At 36.2% G+C, this 21876-nt stretch overlaps 1 protein-coding gene across 1 annotated transcript in view; it reads right to left on the reverse strand.

Moving 5' to 3' along the window:
- LOC126969794 (uncharacterized) overlaps positions 1-21432 on the reverse strand; it is a 251226-nt gene extending 229794 nt beyond the window's left edge. The window contains exon 1 of the mRNA XM_050815361.1: positions 21364-21432. The gene's annotated coding sequence lies outside the window, so the exon portion shown is untranslated. The remainder of the gene's footprint in view (positions 1-21363) is intronic.
- Between the last annotated feature and the right edge of the window lie 444 nt (positions 21433-21876).

Genomic DNA, 21876 nt, shown 5'->3' on the forward strand with positions numbered 1-21876 from the left:
GAGATGAAATCTTGACTCACCCTTTGACAGTTCTGCTGTGATATTATTACATAACATGAACAGGGAGAAACGAAATTAACATTGTAATAAATTTCTACAAATTTCGTAATTAACAAAAAATATTTAAAATTTTGTCTATATACTTTTGTTTAGGCGAAGCGCACCGGTCACTATCTAGTATCATAGAGAAAGGCGGTATAAAAGGAATTCTAATGTTACTCACTCAACTGTCCCCTGCTACAATTGGTCAAAGTGTTATAAATTGAAACATTCATGCAAGAGTTACTGAGAGTCTCGCCATTCTCAATTCACTTTGTAACTATTACCTTTGTACGTTTGTACTTGACCACTGCGCATGAGTTACGTTATAAATTTATATTGAATTCCTGACTACTGTTAACGCTGTCCTGTGTGTCCACTTCACACATTCAATATTCATGGCGTGCTCTGTGACAGTTGTTGTCTAATGATTGGGGTAAACATCCTTTATTATTTACTTCACCCCATACAATGCTGAATAGTGTGATTATGGTTTTAGTGCAGTTCAGTGCAGCGCTGTTTCACTGCGAGTTGCGACTTGTTTACAATGCTATACAGATGTGCTACGACACCAAGCAACTATATAATTATCCTTTTTAATAAAGTTTATTCTGATTCCTAGAAGCGCTACACGTCTGATTATACTTTCGTGTAGACGGTTTTAGTATTATTTATAGGTTTGCTATGGTTCCAAATACTTATATTATATTCATCCGTTTTATTCAAGTTTATTCGGATCCTTAGACGCGCTACGCACCTCATAATACTTTATCGTAGGCAAGTTTTCTCCGCTACGGCGGTGTGCTACGATTTGAAGTTCCTATATTATAATCATTATCCGTGGTGATAAATTTTATTATTTTTAGTTTTTTATTTCTGATCCATAAACGCGCTACATCTCATAATACTTTCGTGTAGACATGTTTCATATTAATGTTACATAGGGGCTACATCTACGATTACTATATTATCAGCCGTTTTAATAAAATTTATTCTGATCCTTAGATGCGCTAATCATAATACATTCGCGTGCACATGTTTTCTGTACTACGTTGGATTCCTCAGTTTCCAGGTATCTTAAATATTATTTGTCAATGATCATCCCAGACACAACAAACTGATTCTTAGAAGCACTACGTGTCTCATAACACTTTTGCGTATACAAGTTTAATAAACAAGTAGAATAAACTTAAATAAACGTAGTAGTAGAATAAACTTTATTAAAGAGGATAATTATCCTCTTTAATAAAGTTTATTCTGATTCTCAGAAGCGCTACACATCTGATAATACTTTCGTATAGACATTTTTATTATGCTATACAGGTTTGCTACGATTCCAAGTACTTATATTATATTCATCCGTTTTAATGAAGTTTATCAGATCCTTCTACGCGCTACGCATCTCACAAAATATTCTCGTGTTTGTTGTGGGCATGTTTTCTATGCTACGCTGGTGTGTTACGATTTGACGTACCTATATTATACTTATCCGTTTTATCAAAATTTATTCTGATCCTTAGATGCTTATCATAATACTGTCGCGTGCGCATGTTTTTTGTACAACTTTGTTGAGCTACATTTCCAGGTATCTTAAATTATCTTTGTTATTGAAGTTTATTCTGATCCTTACATGTGCCACGCATCTCATAATACTTTATTAGTAGATATTCTACGTAGATGTGCTTCACATCCTAAGATATAATTAAATAGACATATTATAATGATACCATGTCTTTCTGTTAATCATGTACATGATTTTGTTTACACAATTCTTCAAAAATGTATTCTTTCTAATTATGAAGTTAAGACATAAAAATCACAACACCAATAATGGTAAAGTAGACTCAGCTTGAAACTTTTATAAATTTCCGACAAAATTTAAATTGTGGAATTAACATAAACGCAGAGAGAACATTAGTGTTGCTTCAATGTTTTTGAATTATTTGACTTTGTTTAATTTATTTTTGTTGTGTATGATAATGTTACTTTATTTCATACTTTAAGATAATTGGTATTATGTTAGATTAACGTTACATTTCTTACGGCCGTTCCCAATATTCAGTCTATTCATATCGCACAGTGCTTTTAAACTACATTTTTATTAGAAGCTTTCTAGCACTGGCTCTTACCCCTTCTGACGACATTAGGGTAGTCTTATTTACTTTAAACGGTACCTACCTAGCATAATGAAATCTAATAAAAATAGCTCACTTTTCTCTATAATATAAATAAGGATGTAATCGTAATAAATTCTTTGTAAAACCTACATTAGTTGAAGATATAGATAATATATTTTTTGCGTTGGAAGTATTTAAATATGTAGGTCCTACGTCCTCTTAGGTAATTATTAATAAAATAATAGTAAAAAACACACACAAACACACACACACACATACTACATACACCCTCAAATACACTACACACACACACACTCCTGTAACCTTATTTTGTAAAACTTATTTTCTAAGTAGCTTATTATAGTAATTATAAATATTTTGTTATCTTATTCTGGCTTGTTTAAATCATAAAATGTTACTTCTTTTGTTTAATACCTATATACTGTAATCAGTTTTTATTATCGGCCTTATTTTTCCACTTAATAATGTAATTATATTGTATATAAATTGTGACGCTGTAGATTACATGAAAATAAATAAATATATATAAACCATAAGAAACAGGTTTTTGCGGTCGGCTCTTGGTCTAAGTGGTAGAGGTCACACAATTCTCCTCTAACTAAAAAAAGATATAAACCAAATAGTCATTCATGCGTCGCTTGCCGCCAGGTGCTCTGTGTTCAACGTTCAGCCATGTTATAAATAGCAGCCATATTGAACCGTTCGATTACCACACCTCTATACTAAAACTCAAATACGTAGGTTCAAATTAAAATCACTTTAGTCATGTGTAGGTCATGGAAATGACACTTATGAATGTCAAGTTTTCTTTTCTTTTTAAATAAAAATATTGACACACTTTTATACAAATTATACCCCAAGCTAGGCATAGCCTGTGGGTACAAGGCAACGATATATTTAAAACAATATACATACTTAAACATACATAAATACTTATAAAAATCCATATTCATCTTATAAATGTTTGCACCTACCGGGATTCAATTCCGGGACCTCTAGCTTAGTAGGCAGGGTCACTAACCTCTGGGCTATATGGGTCGTCAATTTACCACCACTTCGCAAAAGGAGGAGCGTAATGAGAAGAAGTGGCTAGAAACTCATCGCCACTCTTTTAAATCATCATTTACAGCTTCATTGTTTTACAAATCATTTCAACTACAATATATGTAGAGTGACGCAACAAAAATACCTCAAACTTCAAATACTTAAAAGTAATGCCTTAATACGAGTAAGTCAAGAAAGTAAATGTAAATTAATACGTAAAAACTAGATGTATTGAGTACAGTAGATGCATCAATCCACACAAATCGAAAAGAAATAAAAGTATTCTGTGAGCATTTTATTAGCGATTAGAAGAAAATATAAAATAACTTTAATCTTAAAACATGAAGTTTTGAAGCATTATTACAATTTTCATTTTATTTGTTAAACATAAATTCCTCAATTCCAAAGAGTAACAATTCAGAAAAGGGTTTCAAAAGAAAACAACTTGATTTGTTACTCTATGAAATGAAAATATTTTCAAATTATGAAGATATGTTGGAAGTACCTAAGAACTAAACTGCATTCAGCTATCGACTTGTTTCTTTGTGATAATGGTGGGTTATCGTTTATGAAACAATTTCTCATTCTTATCTCAAATTTACTGAATTTCAGACATGCTACACTTTGGAAATGAGGTATCGATATGTTTGGACGACAAGTGCTCGTGAATGAATAAAAATAATCATTTTTGAAGTGAAAATTTATTTAGCGTATTGAGCACTTTTCTTAGCATGGGTATAAAATGTTAATCTCGCGTTAGGGCAAATGACCTGATCGAAAATTCGTAAAAGAATCGTTGAAGTTATGGATGAAAGTTAATTTTTCTGAGAGATAAACTTTTTAATTTAAATAATTGTAATAGTTCTGAAGTGTTAAGTTTTTATGTGATATAAATTGTCATTTTTGTGAACGCTAGCGTAATAAATGAATATTGTATATAACCACATAAATGCTTGAAAGTTTATACTGATAAATAAAGCACTTCGTGCAAAATTATTCCCTACCTTTCAAATAAAAAAATCATCATAATCCATTCACCCAGTCGAAAGTTCTGAGGTAACAAACATAAAAATACAGTCGAATTGAGATCCTCCGCCTTTTTTGAAGTCGGTTAAAAATCCCAAAGAAAATAAAATCTCTTAATTTTCGTAAGGATGTGACATTGTCAACAGTAAATACCTACACAGTGCTCACAACCCACACGACAGCTCCGCTCCAGCCAATTGCCGGTTCCCGGGGCGGAGATTCCGGTTCCGATTCCGGCCGGATGTGACGTCACCTAATGAGTCGTCATTTCGACGACCACTTTATTTCTTGCTATTATGTTCCGCTAATTATTGTCGTTAATATGTAGAAATTATCAAAGGAACGTCGACTGAGCAAATTGTCAACAATAATATTATATTTTATATAGCAAATAGGCACAATAGGCGTTGGACATTTTATTCCTCAGCAAACAAAAAAGATACAGACCCCATAATATATCATTGGAAAGGTCTTGATGAGAAAAGCTCTGAGTCGAGCTAAAATCGTTAAATTTGAGTTTCTAGGTGGTCGGGATCAAAAGCTATTCAGCCTCAAACATTTCCCATAGAGTTACATTGGAAATGAGGTTTCATGCGAGAGACGAGCGGTTCGTCATTCGTAATTATAATATGTATTAACTAGACCATTTCGCAATTGCTGCATGTTATGTATAAGAAAAATGCCAAAGAGTCAATAAAATAAAAAAAAGTAACTAACCATCGAAGAATCATGATCCTATCCCGATACAATCAGTAGTTGTTGACTTCCATGATTGCACCTCAAAGGAAATTTTATTTTATAAAATTTCTTCTTTGCCCATTACTTCGTTCGCGTAAAAATTTAATGTGTTGACAGAAAAAAAAAGTTAACACTTGCTCATTTTTGTACATTTTTCCCGTGGTTAAAAGTAGCCAAACTGTAATCTATCTCTGTGCCAAATATCATTGAGTTCTATTCACCCATTCTGGCATGATTGAGTAACAACCATCCAAACTTTCACATTTATATTTTTACTGTAGATTAATTTAAATTTTATTTTGTACATACTTTTTACATGGTTTTTACATAAAGTTTACAGTGCGGATTCCGACTTTATTCCACGAAAATTGTGGGCTTAAATTAGTATAGTGTGTTATATCCACAAACATATGATAAAATATTGACACAGTTTTACACATATGATCTTGCACCAAACTAGGCATAGCCTGCACTGGGTACAAGACAACGAAATATTTAATACAATATACTTACTTAAACATACATAAATATATATAAATATCCATGATTCGGAAACAAACGTCCATGTTAATTAAATGCTGGCACCTACCGGGATTCGAACTCGACACCTCTAGCTAAGTGGGCAGGTTGACTAACCACGGGGCTATATGGGTCGTCAGTATAACGAGTACAATCACTGCAAAGCTGATAGCACATACAGAGGCACTGAGTGACACAATAAAGGAAGGTCAAAGAAGTGACTCTTTAAAACAATATTGACGAGGATAATCAAAAACAGCATAGATATGACATTCCTTAGACGTGCATGGAAAATTCCATGGCATCTTGGGTAAGCGCTGCAAATCGTATATTGATGTTATGAAATGTAAATTATGTATGTGATGAGTTAACAAAAAAACAAAATCTTCATGTAAATGCATTTAAAATAAAAATAAAATAAATAATAGTTATTTAAAACTAGCTCACCCGGTAGACGTTGTACTATTCAAAATAATAAAAAAAAAAATTTAGTATCTTACGGCCGTTCCCAATATAATATCCACAGATAGAGATAAATTACTACCTTCTACTGTCAGTAATTAGCTGTCAATAATCTGAAGTTGTCCCAATATACACGATAAGGCATTCTTATCGCGTTATATTGGGACGCGTGAATTGCAATTTCCATACAAACTTTACAACTCTGGTAAGGTATACGTCGTCCCATTGACAGACAGCGTACACAGATAAGGTGAGTTACCGTCGATAATTTTATTGGGACAGAAAAGTCAACGAAAGTTAAGATTTTTATCTCAAGAAAGAGATGGACTGAATTATGGGAACGGCCGTAAACCTGGCGGTGTGCGATCTGTCTCTTACTGCCAAACAACTGACAGTTATTTTAAACAACGCTGGGGCTAAGTTTACATTAAAAACGTTTATAATAATATTAGTCGTATAGTTTTTATTTTTTTAAGTTTCTACGAAGTATAAGAAAACACATAAAAAAGTGTGTGCGTGTAATCTTAAACGCGCGGTTGAAGTAAAACTTAGTAATATAATCTTTAGGAATAATTAACAGATACATAAATACATTATAATCATGTACATTAATTAAAGCCGTGTTTCGAACTAAGCACTCACGTATTGCTGAAGACCTAGGAGCATTGTTAGATTTTCTGCTATTTTTTTTTCCGGAAACGCTGGAACCTCATCTCTTGAGCAAAGTTGGCATTTCATTCTCTACCTAGGATAAAAAAAATCTTCATAATGGTAGTATAGATAATGGTATAAAATTGTATTGATATTTTTCATTAGAAAATAAACACTTGCACTTTTTAGAGGTCAGGTCATTATCAGGTTCTTGATTTTCTCTTTTATTCTTATTTAAAAGAGAAAGAGAGAAAGAGAGAAAGAGTAAATTGGTCCTGGGATTCCGCCATTTCATTTAACTGATAATTATTTTCATTTTTTATTGTATTTATTACTCATTAATACCAATTGCACGTCTTAAAATTTTCACTCATTAAATAAAATAATTGAAAATTAAAAAAAATACGGTTAGATTATTAATTACCACATATCAATACAACGTCGTTATTGTATATTAACGAATATGGCTGTATGGGCTCAAACCCTTTGCCTGTCCTAATAATGGACGAAGAAACTAAAAAACCGGATGTTGCCGTAACGGACTTCCGGTTCCTTTGCATTGTCGTTCAGTTACCTAGTAGTCGCGCCTAAAGAAGTTTTACTTCAGAAGTTTTAGATGAATGAAATCGGTAAAGCCGTTAAGTGATAGCGTAATCAGGAGAAATTTGGGTTCCTTTTCATATAAGTATATAGATTTGTAATAATATACACCCATTAAGTAAAAGGCACAAATATCTATTAGCCTTAAATTATAGGCCATCCTTACTTAATCATAATCATGGCACCCGTTCGATGACATCAGGCAAACTCGAGGTAGCTAAAGTTGACATTACTTCGGTGATAAAAAAAAAATAATTCAGATCTGCTAAATAGTTTGCCGGGGAACATCCGACGCGAACGAAACAAATATAAATGTAAAATACTATTGAAGAAGAATTATTTATTTTACAGTTGTAAAATTAATTTTAGGATTTATTGTATGAGACTCGCTCGATCCTGTAGACAAACAGTGTAAACAGTTTTACAGGACATTGTATTAGCTTAAAAAGAACAAGTCACGCGACGAGTGATGTAACCTCCTTTACACAGGAATCCGGCTAGTTTATGAATGGGTACCACAACGGTGACATTTTCGGCGGTGAAGCAGTAATGTGTAAGCATTACTGTGTTTCGGTCGAAAGGGCGCCGTAGCTAGTGAAATGACTGAGCAAATGAGACTACATCTCAAGGTGACGCGCGCAATTATAGTGCCTCTCAGAATTTTTGGGTTTTTCTAGAATTCTGAGCGGCACTGTATTGTAATGAGCAGGGCGTATCAATTACCACCAGCTGAACGTCCTAATCGTCTCGACCCTTATTGTCATAAACAAAGATACGCTTTGTCCATTACAAAGCAGAACCATTAGATTCTTGAAAAATCCAAATAATTCTATGTGTGACATACTTAGATGACATCGAAATTATTTTTATCACCTTAAGACAATAATAGTGTCACTAGATAAGGTGCCATTTTAACCAAAACACAATAACGCTCCTTAGACCATTTATACGTCTAGATAGACTATGACAGCTGTGAAAACAACGAAAAAAAATTACTTTAGAACTAACCTCGATTTTGAGTAATTCACGCACCCCAACACAAAGTGTCATACAAATCGCGTGTGTTAGTCGTAGCTTGTCACGCACACTAAACTAATATTCCTGGCCTGTTTTTATCGGTTGTCTAACAGCAAGAGACTCTATCTAGAAGTTTTTACCAGTGGAAGGTTCCTATGCGCCGGATGCCGGCTAGATTTAGTGGTACCACAACGGCGCCTATTTCTGCCGTGAAGCAGCAATGTGTAAGCATTATTGTGTTTCGGTCCGAAGGGCGCCATAGCTAGTGTAATAATTGGGCAAATGAGACTTGATATCTTATGTCTCAAGGAGACGAGCGCAGTTATAGTGCTGTTCAGAATTTTTGGATGTTTTAATCATCTTGAGCTGTACTGCATTATAAGGGGCAGGGCGTATCAACTACCATCAGCTGAACGTCCTGCTCGTCTCGTCCCTTTCATTAAAGAAAAGACGTATAAATTATCTAAGGCTTCTAACAGCAGAGACTAACAGAATACTAGACAAACAAAGTGTGAGAGAGAGAGAAGACCAACGGTGCTATAACAACATAGAAAAGGATAGCGAATCTATTATTCCTGTAACCCATTTTTCAATTGACAAGCCGTAATGAATTAGTCACGCTTGTGATTATCTCCTTAGTCACGGACTAATAAAAAATAAGGACTCCGTGTCACCATACATAACAGTGTAGCATCAAAACAAGCCCATTAACGTGTAAATACATAGCCCCACGCACACACTTACACTAATACAGGCCGATAGGCAGCCATTATGGGAATTGTCATCGTGTGTGACAGATCAGTTTGCGTCCCAAAAAAATATTTTAAAAATGCCGTCGTGCGTTGTGAAAAAGTGTTAAAACGATACTATATGAGTATTTGTGGCCATAAATGATTATTTAAAGGAGAAAAAATTGTGTAACTTGTATCCCCCGTAACCGCACACACCTAGCTTGTGCTTCACTTGCTAATATCACGGCGCGGAGTCCTTCTTTTTTTACTCGCCCGTGCTCCTTAGTGTTTTTAATTTTGACCACTAAATAACGGACACATTGGCAATTGAAAATTAGTTCACATTACCGAGCTGTCAGATCGTCTCTACGCTAGTATATTTTAAGTCTATGGTTACAGTGTTTGACAGCAAAAAAGGCGCCATTTTGTCACGTGTAGTTTTATAACTTACTATTGGTTATTGGGTTAATCTTGCGGTAGATTTAAGATTCATAGGATATTTAATATGTAGGAAGCCCGTTGCAGTAGTAGATACGGCTTCCTAAATATGATTGGGCAGATTATTTCAAATAAACACTCATTTTAACTATTAAAGCTACAGTAGTATTATATTTTACAAGTAGTCTATGAAAATTAAATGATAGAGGTTTTCATTTGTTTGCGCGCATCATGGAAAAGCTACTGGATCGATTCCAATAATTTTTTCTGATTTAAAAAATTGATTGCGATATCTTCATTTTAAATAAAGTTTTAAGAGACAACGATTTTTAAAAGTACTACGTGCTTAGTCGTGTGTGTACGCGGACGAAGTCGCGAGTATCAGCTAGTCTTTAAATATTAGTTATCATTTAGTTTGATTATATATTATTATTATAAGCCTGTTTGCTGATAAGTGGATCTTAGTCTATCTGTCATTCATAGCTAACAAACGTTCTTCACGATATTAAATGTCTCACCAGAACGTGAAATAGGGGATCTATATTGTTTATGGCACGCGGAACCTTTGTCAGCCTACCCACAGCAACTTAAAAAAAATACTATTTATGACAATGAAAAGCAACGAAATCTTATAGTTTACCTGATTAATGACACTAAAAAGTAAAAAAGAAAAAAGAAACTAAGTTTAAAAAAACCGACTTCAAAAAATAAAATAACTTAATAGAGATTTAATTTAATACACCTCTTATGCAAATCCACCTTAAATTGTAATAAAATACTATTATTTGTATGTGCTACCTATTGATGGTTTGAAGTCGGTGCCAAGCCAAATTTAATAGCAGGTACCTACACTCGGCACGCGTGACTTTGAGCAGGATAGCTTCGTCTAGAACCAAAGAACCCAAGCGGGCAAGCAACGACTTAAAGCTATCTTACTCACTTATCTCTCTCACTTATCAATAGGGAGCTCATACAAATGAAAGTAGTTTATTAAAATTAAAGGTATAAGATTTTTATAAGATGTGTATTAAATAAAATCTCTATTAAGTTATTTTATACTTTTGAGTTTTTGAAGTCGGTTTTTTTAAACGTCGTTTTTTTTACAAGATTAGGTATAGCCGTCATCTGTGAATCTATCAATGACTGCACAGTGAATCGCTTTTTTCTTAGAGAGTTTTGCAAGGCTGCAGCTATTCAGTGTCACGCCGTACGCCGCTGAAACTTGTCACCGTTCTAGTTAAATTAGTACCAACCCTAACGCTCCGCCTAGACATAAGCTTTCACAGCATCATGTCGTACGGTATTTTAATATGGGGTCATGCTGCTGACATTGATATAGTGTTTGCTCTGCAAAAGAGAGCTGTTGCTGTGCTATTATCAGCTTGGTTATAGACAGTCTCTCAAAGAAAAATTTAAAGAAATAAATATTATGACTGTTCATTGTCAGTACATTTATGAAAATTTAATATATGTTCACAAAAATCGTCACCTTTTTGCTCTTAATAGTGATTTTCATTATTATAACACTAGAAATAAGGGATTGCTTGTAACTTATTCTAGTAGGCTTCATAAGATACATTATAGCTTTAAGGGTAAATGTATACACTTCTATAATAAAGTCAGCCACTGTTCAGGCATTATCTATAAATAAATTTAAATGTTTTATAAAAAAATGGCTCTGTCGTAAATCCTATTACTCCACTGCTGAATATCTAAATGATCGGACAGCCTGGGACTAGATTGTGATTATTTTATAGCGATAGAAATGACTGTACAATATAGTATATTTTAATTGAAAAAAGTGCAAAAAAAGAATGCTGGGAGAGTTTCTTCCGCCGCTTCTTCCCTCTCAGAGCGCCATTTGTTTCCGAAGCGGTAGTAGTATCTAGTATATTAGAAATAACATCAAAAAGAATTCTAAAGGAATCAATTTTCAGAAAATAAATGCCCTTTATGCCTTCATAAATTTGGAGGAGAAGCCTGAGTTACGCTACAGTTCCATTACTTGTATTGTGTCACTACTTTTCAAACATAAACTAAAGTATACAATTAATTTCGGAAACGTTTGCTATAGTAGTACTAAGGAAACTGTAAAATAATTATCCAAATGTCAAATCCAAGTCCCGTGCCAGAGTTTGGCGAGTCGACATCTCCTGAGGATGTGTAAAAGCGAAACACGTGTCGAATTGTTTGAAGACGAATATTGGAGGAATAAACACTCAAGAAAACGCGAAATATTTTGGATAATTATGGATTTTCGCAAAATAACGCCTACTTCAATAAATTTTGTATAATATTTAATATTCTTTATTGCATAACATTTATACATTAAAATTACATAATATATTCACGAAAATATATTTAATAGTGTTTTGTGACACTATAATATAATGTTCCGTATTACAATATATTAATGTAATTTTATTTAATTTATTTTTATTATTATTTAACATACGATTTGGATTTTTCCATAACTTAAAAAACTTAAAACTTTTATTCTTTATCCTATTGTTGCCTGGAAGAGATCGCTTTTAATTTAGTCATAAGACTTTCATACCTATTTTTGTTGATTGTATTGTTACATTTTTTTATTATTGTATCTATCCGTCCTTTAAATAATATTTATTATGCATGGTTAATGCTTGGGTGTCTTGAAACACACGCAGAAATTTACAAGGACATAATATTACGTATTCGCTTCTGTTCTAAAGTACTATAGTTAGGATTTGTCAGCAGAACAGAGATTATAACTTAGCCAGTGAATAACGCCGAATATTAATATCCTGCCCCAAATCTTAATGTGAATTGTAATTTTCGCGAGCTCAGTCCTAAATAAAATTACTGTCAGACTGACTGACCGGGGATCCCACAATTAATAAAACGCTCCACACACTAGAGTAATACACTACACGGTCAGCTGCTGCGAACTATAGGCGCCGCCCGACCGTCACGCGACATGCAACACACAGACGAAAAAGTTTGAGACGATGTAATAAAAGTTTCACTTTAAAAATAGTATGTACAATTCTGTAATTATATATACTACCGCGATTCACAATAGTTTTATGTTGACGCCTATTATAGAGTGCAGTATTGTATTCTGCAGTTATCGTGTCTCAAAATTTAAAGATAAATCAACGACAACGAAAAAAATTTAATTCTATTTTTAAATTGTAATAACTTCTTCAAAAGTACTTCTATAATATATAAAATATCTCTATACAATATTTCCAAGTGTTCTCACTATAAAATAGCAGATATCTTTGTATTTTTTTTTTATATTACCAACTAAGTAATATTAATTTCGGTTACAATAACATTTTCCCTTTTTATCTTGCTGTATCTCCGTTAAAGATTAATTCCTGTCACTTGCAAGCTTTGTGTTTTTATAGAATAGTATATTCTCTATAAGTCTATGCTCTATTCCTATTCCTCATGGATGTTGTTTCAAACAAGCAACCATTACACTTTTCAACTGTATATTTATTTATGTATGTATTTTTACCAGTGAGTGGCTCCTTTGCCGGCTAGATTATGGGTACCACAACGGCTCCTTTTTCTGCCCTGAAGCAGTTATGTGTAAACATTAGTGTTTTTCGGTCTGAAGGGTGGCATAGCTAGTGTAATTACTGGGCAAATGAGACTTAACATCTTACGTCTCAAGGTTACGAGCGCAATGTAGTGCCGCTCAGAATTTTAGGTTTTGCAAGAATTCTAAGCGGCACTGCATCTCCCTCTCAATTCCGAAGTAAAAAGCTGAGATGGGGGGAGGGGTCTTCTTGGAGAATATGGATACTCCAAGAAGACCCCTCCCCCACCCCTCCCTTAATGTTAAGACGCACCTAAACATTAAATAGTCTAGCCTAATTCAAGATGGCTGTGGTCTACGTCTTCGTTGTCACCAACGTCCCTGTTATTCGGTTAATGACCCTTTGGCGTACACTAATTTCTCTAAATACTTTTACCAATTAGAAACTCGAAACAACTTAAACAAAAGCCTAATTAAATTTCAAAGCAATTCCATACAATCAATTATAAATGCATTCTCTGCTGAGTTTTAAACAAACTCGGAGTTTTAACAAAGTTGTTTCAAAACATAAATACGTTTATAATTGTTTTGAAGTTTTAACTAATTTAAAACATAACAATTAACGATTTTTAATTACTTATAGATGATCTACATGGCCATTAGTATGATCTACAAAGTGACTTTCAAAATCTATTGTAAATATTGGATGTTAAAGCTGGAATATTGATTCGATAAAAAAAAAAAAAAAATACAATATCTTTTTTTTCCGGAAATGGAAGTCTTGTGTTTTCATTTTGTCGGAGAGTGTTGCTGATAATAGATAAAAGTGAATTGCGAGCGTATATTGAGGGGTCAAACCGTCACATTTTGCATACAAACAGAATGCTTATCAAGAATTATTTTATACTAGCGGACCCAGCAAACGTTGTATTGCCATCATAGTATCATCATCAACTGTAGTTAATCTATGAACTAAAATTAAGTTTGTTTTAGGAACTCCTGAGAAAGTTAGACAGATACAAAATTCATTTTAAAATATTCTTTCAATTAATTCTAGACCAAAATTAGCCAAATCAGTCCAGCCGTTCTCGAGTTTTAGCGAGACTAACGAACAGCAATTCATTTTTATATATATAGATAAGAAATATTCGCGTTGACGATAGACGGACCGGGGAACTCTTAAGAGGCTGTGCTTAAAAAATTAAGTACGGAACAGGATAATAAAGATATACAGGATACTTTGCTTGGATGCAGGTACAATGTTGCACCGAATTCTACAATTGTAGGTTAATGCGCTGAATAGAAATGTGAAAGAATATCCACAAAAGTCAAGCCTCGCTCGGGTCCCCAACAATGGAGAACAAACAGTCAAAAATTTGAAGAAATTATTTTAGCAGGTCATCGTGTCGTGTTTTCAGAACAGTATGCTGCGCCCAGTGAGGGAATTGGGGATCCATTTTATTTGAGAGTCCAATAATAGTGCTCGAAGATTTTTTTCGACAATCCTAACAGATTTCATTATTATTTTTAACTAACTTCGAAAAGGAGGAGGTTCTCAATTCGATCTGTATTTTCTTTTATGTATGTACACGGATTACGTTGAGATTTATGATGTCATTTGAATAGATGCCATTTGGTCCCATAAATTTTAACATTGTTTTGCCAAGTAGTTTTCATTTTAAGAACATTTTTATGAAAATTTTTGTTGACGTAGATAATGTAATTGTGGTTTGTGTACGGTTTTTTTGGAGTTTTCTTTATGTATGTATGATTTCGATGAGATTTATGATCCGAATTACGTAATTCTTCTTTAGTTTGATGCGGAATGTTTCCTATTTAGTCCCATAAAATTTTGACGTATTTTGGCCCAGTAGTTTTGATTATTGAAAAATTTTTTTGGATAATTGAATTTGAATATATCGGCGCAAATAGTACAACACACCTATTATAAAAACGAGAATAATTCAGTTTAACTAATTTTAGTTAAAATTTGTTCACAATTCATCCTTTAATTACATTGTGTTGTGAAATTATTGTAAAAACAACATGAATTGAAAACACGTGCACGTGCACCGAGCCCCATAAATACGGCCGCATTTCAAAACACGTGGAGTAGCACGTGCGCCGGATCCTATAAATATAGCCGCACGGTCGACACTTGGGTCGGTCGTCGTCATTTTCTCGTCTCGGCCCCCGCGCCGAGCAGACAACTACACGCGCCTGTGCTCACGCCCCGCTACGCCGCCACGCTACGCCCAGTGCTACGCTACGCAGCTCCGCTACGTGTGGTACGAGGTATTCTACGCCAAGTTCGACTGGTTACGTCGAATTCGTTCCGGCCCGCAGCTTGTTTACAGCAATTTTTATTGTAGTAAGTGAGTTGCGTGCCATCGCGGTTGAGCTGAAGGATACCTAACGGTGACAACTAACTCGGCTAACGTTGACCCGGTGCGTTTCTCAGGCCTCCTGACCTGAGAGAAACCGGACGACCCGATCCCATTGCACTTGGGCTTTCCCAAGGGTGACGGTTCGCGGCTATAACCATTAGGGATAGCCGCGCCACTTCCAACCCCGTTGCCCCCTGCCCTCGGCGGGGAGGCTTCTCCATCAGTATGGCTCCATCAGCGGACCCTCGCAACGCCCTTATAATCCAGATTGCGGCTTTGCTTAAAGCCGCAAATATCCACGTCGACCAGTCGCTTCTCGATATCTTCATCTCCACCGCGGTTAACACTCAAAGTCGGCCCCTTGCTGACTCCCCCGCGTCCCCCGATGAGCCCTCCGCTCACAAAGTTACTTCCGAGGACATGGAGTTCTCCGACTCCGCCTCCTGCGGCCGCAAGCGGCCAGTCCATTCCTCCTCGGAGGAATCAGATAACGGAACTCTCACTGGTTCCGTACTCGACACCTCTCTCCATCCGTATCGTCCCTCAGACGATTCATTCCAACTGGTTCAGTCCAGAAAGAAGCGTCAGGCCAAGCGCGTCGCGTCTGACAAGGTTTCAACCTCCTCTTCCCACCCAGTACCATTAATGTCCCTCGACATTAGTTTACCCCCGGACTCGGTCCCCTCCTCTTGCCAACCGGCGACACGCTCGCCCGTCCACCCTAGCAACAAGCCTCCACCGCCAATCTTTCTCCGTGATAAGGCAAAGTGGACATATGTAGCCCAACTTTGCACCGATCACAAGGTGCGATACACCCGTGCCTCAAACACAGGTGAGGCAATACGCATAGTCGTACCGACCACGGACGACTTTCGCAACCTCACCCTCCTCCTCTCGCGTAACAACGTGCCTTACCACACCTATGCGCTCCCGGAAGAGCGCAAGGTCAAGGCTGTCCTCCGAGGCCTCCCGTACGAGCTCTCTAATGAGCTCATACAGGAGGACCTTGTCAAGAAAGGCTTTCCGGTCGAGGCTGTACATAAAATGTACAGCCGTACCGGGAAGAAATACCCGTTAGCGTTAGTCATTCAAACTAACGTCCCTGAAGCCAGGGAACTTTTCAAAGGAGAGTTCACCGTATGTGGGCTCTCCAACATACGTGTGGAAGCCCCACACAAGCGGGGGTTCCCCGGTCAATGTCACCGCTGCCAGATGTATGGCCACGCAGCGGCAAACTGCTCTGCTCCTCCCAGGTGCGTAAAGTGCCTCGAACCCCACAGCACCAAAGAGTGCAAACGCACTCGCGACGAGGTAACACCTCCCGCATGCGTGCTCTGCGGGCAGGAGGGCCACACCGCGAATTATCACGGATGCCCTTGTGCCCCTCGTTCCGCCCCGAAGACTGCTAATAAGCAGACTTCCAGGCCGCCAAAACAAAGGCCACCTCTGGCCTCTAACACCCAATCCCATTTTCCTCATATGAGGAATAAAACTGTCGGGCCCCAACTCTCCACCTCATGGAGACAATCAGCCCCTCCCTCTCAGGCATTCAATGTCTACTCCCGCCCCGCCCCGGCCACCTTCAGTGGCCCCAGGCGGGCAGTACCTCCCCAGGCTCAATCACAGGTGCAAAGCACCCTGAAAGACCTGGAAGAGATCTACGCCTCACTAGGCGAAGTCGACATTCAAGAAATATCCGTCCTGGCACGGAAACTCAGGACGGCTAAGTCCTCCAAGGAGCGCCTCTTTGCGCTGGCGGAGCACCACCATTTGGTGGCCTCCTTGTAATACCTAAAGCGCTTAACGCTTACCACATAGTGCGGTACGAGTGAAGCCTAGGGGCGTATCACTCGATCTAACCAAATCACTATTTTTAAATTTGTCCTCTCTCAATCTTTCGTCTGACCTGGATTGACAGGTACCAGATACATGTAGCCTCACCTCCCGTTTGTGATCATCCTTCTGATGTCGCCAAATCTCTATTAGACAGCACCTTCTGTGCATTCCCAGCGAACACTCCCTAGGGAGTGCCGCTTGCGCCTCTCTTCCCCGAGAGATGGTCGCCTACGATGAAGGCTTAGAGGGCACACTGCCCAAAGCCAACCTCAGGTGGTGTTTAGTGGGTAGGCACTTAGGTTCTTACGTGAGTCCCACATAACCAACGCAGCCTTAGGCTGCGTTGGTATGCATGAGCATTCACCACCTCCCTCCCTTCGTAATCCCGGAGGGTAGCCCTTTCCCTTTGTCTGGGCGCAAAAAAAAAAAAAAAAAAATACACTTGGGTCAGTCATGCTCGGGCTGTCGTACGGTACGGACCTCTCTGGGACGTCGCAACGCTGCCCGTTGAATAAACGAAAGTAATACAATACCTACTCGTGTAGTTTTCTTTAGAAGTCAACAGTAATGACGTCACACCATTTAAAAACAATACAGAGGTTCTTTCGTCTACCCTCGTCATATATTATTATTATTAAAACGTTTGCCGATAGGTGGGTCTTAGGCTACCTGTCATTCAAAGCTAACAAACGACCTTCACCTTCACGAAATTTGAGTGTCCCACAAGAACATAACAGGGGATCTATATTGTTTAAGACCTTCCCATAGGTACTTAAAAAAATTCTGAAAAAATGACACTAAAAAGTAAAAAGTTAAAAAAAAACTACTACTTTTAACAACTATGCTTACTGTTTAATCTAACCCCCTTATTCATAATAGTCTGCTAACTTAAAGCACTACTAATTCTCACTCTATCTTCTTCTTTTGACCTAAGTCAGAATGAGACAAAACACTCCTAAGCGGCTGTTTAAAATAAGCGGACCATAATGAATAAGGGGTTAAATATTTAACAATATCTTATACTACTGACTTCTTTATCTAGGACACTATACCTAATCAACAACAAGCAGTGTCGTGCATCGGTAACATTAGTTAGGTTAGTGAGTCATTATAGTCACAACAGCTCGGCACAGGAAACCCAATCAATTATTAACGCCACATTACTTAACGCTGCATTAGTGCACGCTGCTCCAATCAACCACCGCATAGTACAATCGTGGTGAGCGCACACCGGCACGAGAATACGGAATAATTGAATTGTGCGCCCTCTATCGCATCTAACAGGCAGTGTTCAAAGTCAAAGCCAAATAAACTTTATTCAATTAGTCGTTAAACTAAACGCTTTCGAATCGTCACTACAAATATTTCTTTTAAATTAGTGAATTTACCATATGTTCGTAAAAAGTTTAGCTAGTGAGAAGAACATAATAAAGAGTATTTTACAATTGCTGTAATATACATAATTTAGTTTGTAAGGTGCTGCATTCAATATATCAGTATTGTTTAAATAATATAAATCATTTCGTAAGAATTTATAAATAATTAACTGTATAAATATAAATAATCGTATGTTGGATCAACTTTTAGAACTTGAACTCATTGTTTGTGTAAGGATGCTTCGTGAACATGATGGTCGTGATTATTGGATCCAAGAAATACAATGATTTATTAACTATAACTATTATTAACTGTTCCGAAGGACAATTCGAACCACACTCTATAAACTCATAAACTTTTCTAAACATCTGTCTTTCTTTCTCGTTCAACCAGGTATCTAGATAGATAGATAGTCATCGTGTACACTTTAAATGCCTTTACTGCGAGAATGATTTAGACTAAGATGCAATTCTTAAAACTTAAGTAAAAATTTCAGCCGATATTATTTAAAAAGCTGTTGTTTATTTCAGGAGAAACACACTATTTAATTGGACACACACTATAAAGTTGGAGTTAATCCGAGGTAGACCAAAAGCTGACATTATATAAAAACAGTAATAATGAAAATAAAAAAATTGATAACCATAACAATGCAAAATTCAATCAACAAGTGTCCGCCAACCTTTACAATAATTTGCATAATAAAGGGCCTTCTGGGCGTAACATGAATCACGCTGCTTTTCTATTAAATAATATAGAAAATCGAGAGTTTGCAATCTAGGTTAAGTTTTTAAATAGTGGAGTTTTAAAATTAGAAATTACGCAGTTTTGTGAAATTTATATCGTATATTATGAAATCGTTCACAAATTTAATTCCAGGTGTGATAGAGGATTTTTGCATTCATTATTTTTGAAATAAAAAAATAAATAAATAAAAAGGCAAGTATTTATCTATATCTATATAAATATAAAAGAGATTTCCACGTATATAGTCACTCATCACAATATCTCTGGAACCATAAGGCGTAGAGACTTGAAATTTGATAGAAATATTCCTTTCGCCGAGTAGAGATCAGCTAAGAACGTTAGGTCCGCTAGTACATTATAATATAAATGAATTACTATTCATACAGGTCAAAAAATGGCACTTATGAATGTAAAAGCTTAATACATTAACCATATCGAAAAAGTTTAGCAATATGAGAAGAAGGCGCAAGAATCTTATTGCCACACACAACGTATTTAAATAAATGTAAATAAGTCATTTAAAGATTATCAAGTACAGTAGACGCATTAATCTATATAAACTGTGGGAAAAACAGAAAAGGTCATTTCGCCAAAATCGCAATTTTAATCTATAACAAATATTATAAAGAGGTACGATTGGTTGTTTGTAAGGTTCAATTTCAAAATCAAATATTTTTATTCAAAATTGGATTTCAAACCGCTTATTGAACGTCAAAAGTCAGTACCAGTCATTCGAAATAGTGTGCCTCAGACTTGAGAAGAACGGGCGCAAGAAACTCAGCGGGTTTTTTTTATAATTATTGCCACATTCTTTGTGAGTGTTATATGCTTTAAGTGAACCTGCAAAATAAAAAAAAAACATAATCGTGGTAGTCGAATTTGAAAAGTCGGTAAAAAACGGTCGTTACGTTCGACCATTGTCGTTATGAACGCTACCTTGACGATGATAGATATATGATTGTTTTGTTTCTTGTATGCATGTGGTATTGGAACACCAATAGCTGGTTATATGGTTGCACTGGTGAGTGCGGACGAAGTCGCTGCTACCAGCTAGTTTATGATTAAAACCAAGAAAATTTCTTCTTACAAAGAAGCGCTGGCTTTCTTCAAAACGACCACATTGGATGAACGTACGGAAATTCTAGATGTTCTGTTTACTCATAAACTACTGAACGGGTTTATTGACTGAACTAATTTGCTAAATCAATTTAGTCTAAGAGTACCAACCAGTAAGAATAACACGTAAGCCTTTTTCTCCACTCTGTTCTCCACTTCGTCGAACGATCCTAGGTACCAATTCCCCAGTCCCACGGTTATGTAACATTTAAAATTCAGACAGAATATTTCCTAATTCCTTATCCAAATTCCGCATGACCATTTGCACCAACATTGGTAATCTTTTCTAATATTGTAATTGGTAAATTAATGTAACTGTATATAAAAATATAAACCACTCATTTATTAATTTAAAAAAAACTGTTTAATTATTAACTTATTCTATACTCGTATAATTATTTTTCTTTGGATGGAGGGTGGGCATTAGAAAAGCTGGAAGACCGTGTAAGACGTGGGTTGATGATGTGATTGAATACGCTGGAAAAGAGTGGGTAATATTGGGCAAAGACCGAATAGTGTGGAAAAAAATGGAGGAGGCCTTCACCCAAAGAGGGGCCCATATTACTAATTAAACATTTATTATTAAAAAACAGAAAAAAAAACTAACATAAAACTATTCTCTTTTTAAGTTCTTATAATATTAGGTTTAATTTAAGTTTACTAACAATAATTATAAGTTTGTTTTAATTTTTAAATTTAGCTTAACATAATTATGTAATTATGTAATTTAGTATGGGAATAAAAGACTTTTTTATTTTTATTTTATTTATCATACTCATTGCAGGAGCGTTGTAATGTTCGAAATTCAAAAAACTTGAATTGAAGATTTGATTTTCGTTGTCCGAAAATACGATACTTCGCGTATTCTTTCTTCGAAAATAATGACAATATTTCCATGCATGTATGAGAAACGATATTTTTTTCTGTGCATGCTGTGTTTATTTGTAAAAAACAGAGGAGGTAAGTACCTTGGGTGTGGTGGTGTGATGCCTGACGGCGGAGTGAGATCGTCTGCTAGCGCGATAGTGCAGCCTGCGTAGGGCTCCGCCCAGCCGCTCGGGGGACTCCTCGCCGCGGGCGACCGTCATGCTGTCACCTGTCACAAGACATAACATTATTCAACTATTATTAATGGTGAAATTAACCAATCCAGTATCAGGGATATCACAGTAATTAGTAAGCAAATTTCAGCCTGAAGGGCGCCGTAGCTAATTACTGGAAAAAAAATACATTACCACAATAATTCAAGGTTATTTACTGTCACTTTCCTAAATACGAGTATATATATGAAGAGTTACCTGCGGTAGGTTCTGGGGGAGTTCGAGATGAGTGGATCTTGGGGGACTGGGTTCGCCCATCCGACTGTAACAAAAAAAAAATTATTAGTTATCAATCTTCTAAACTACTTACTATTCTAATCTTATTTACTTCGATAGTATCTCTGTGAACGGCTGGATCACTTGGCATTGCGTAGAGACGTC

This window comes from Leptidea sinapis, chromosome 19, assembly GCF_905404315.1.
Source record: "Leptidea sinapis chromosome 19, ilLepSina1.1, whole genome shotgun sequence".
Lineage (NCBI taxonomy): Eukaryota > Metazoa > Arthropoda > Insecta > Lepidoptera > Pieridae > Leptidea > Leptidea sinapis.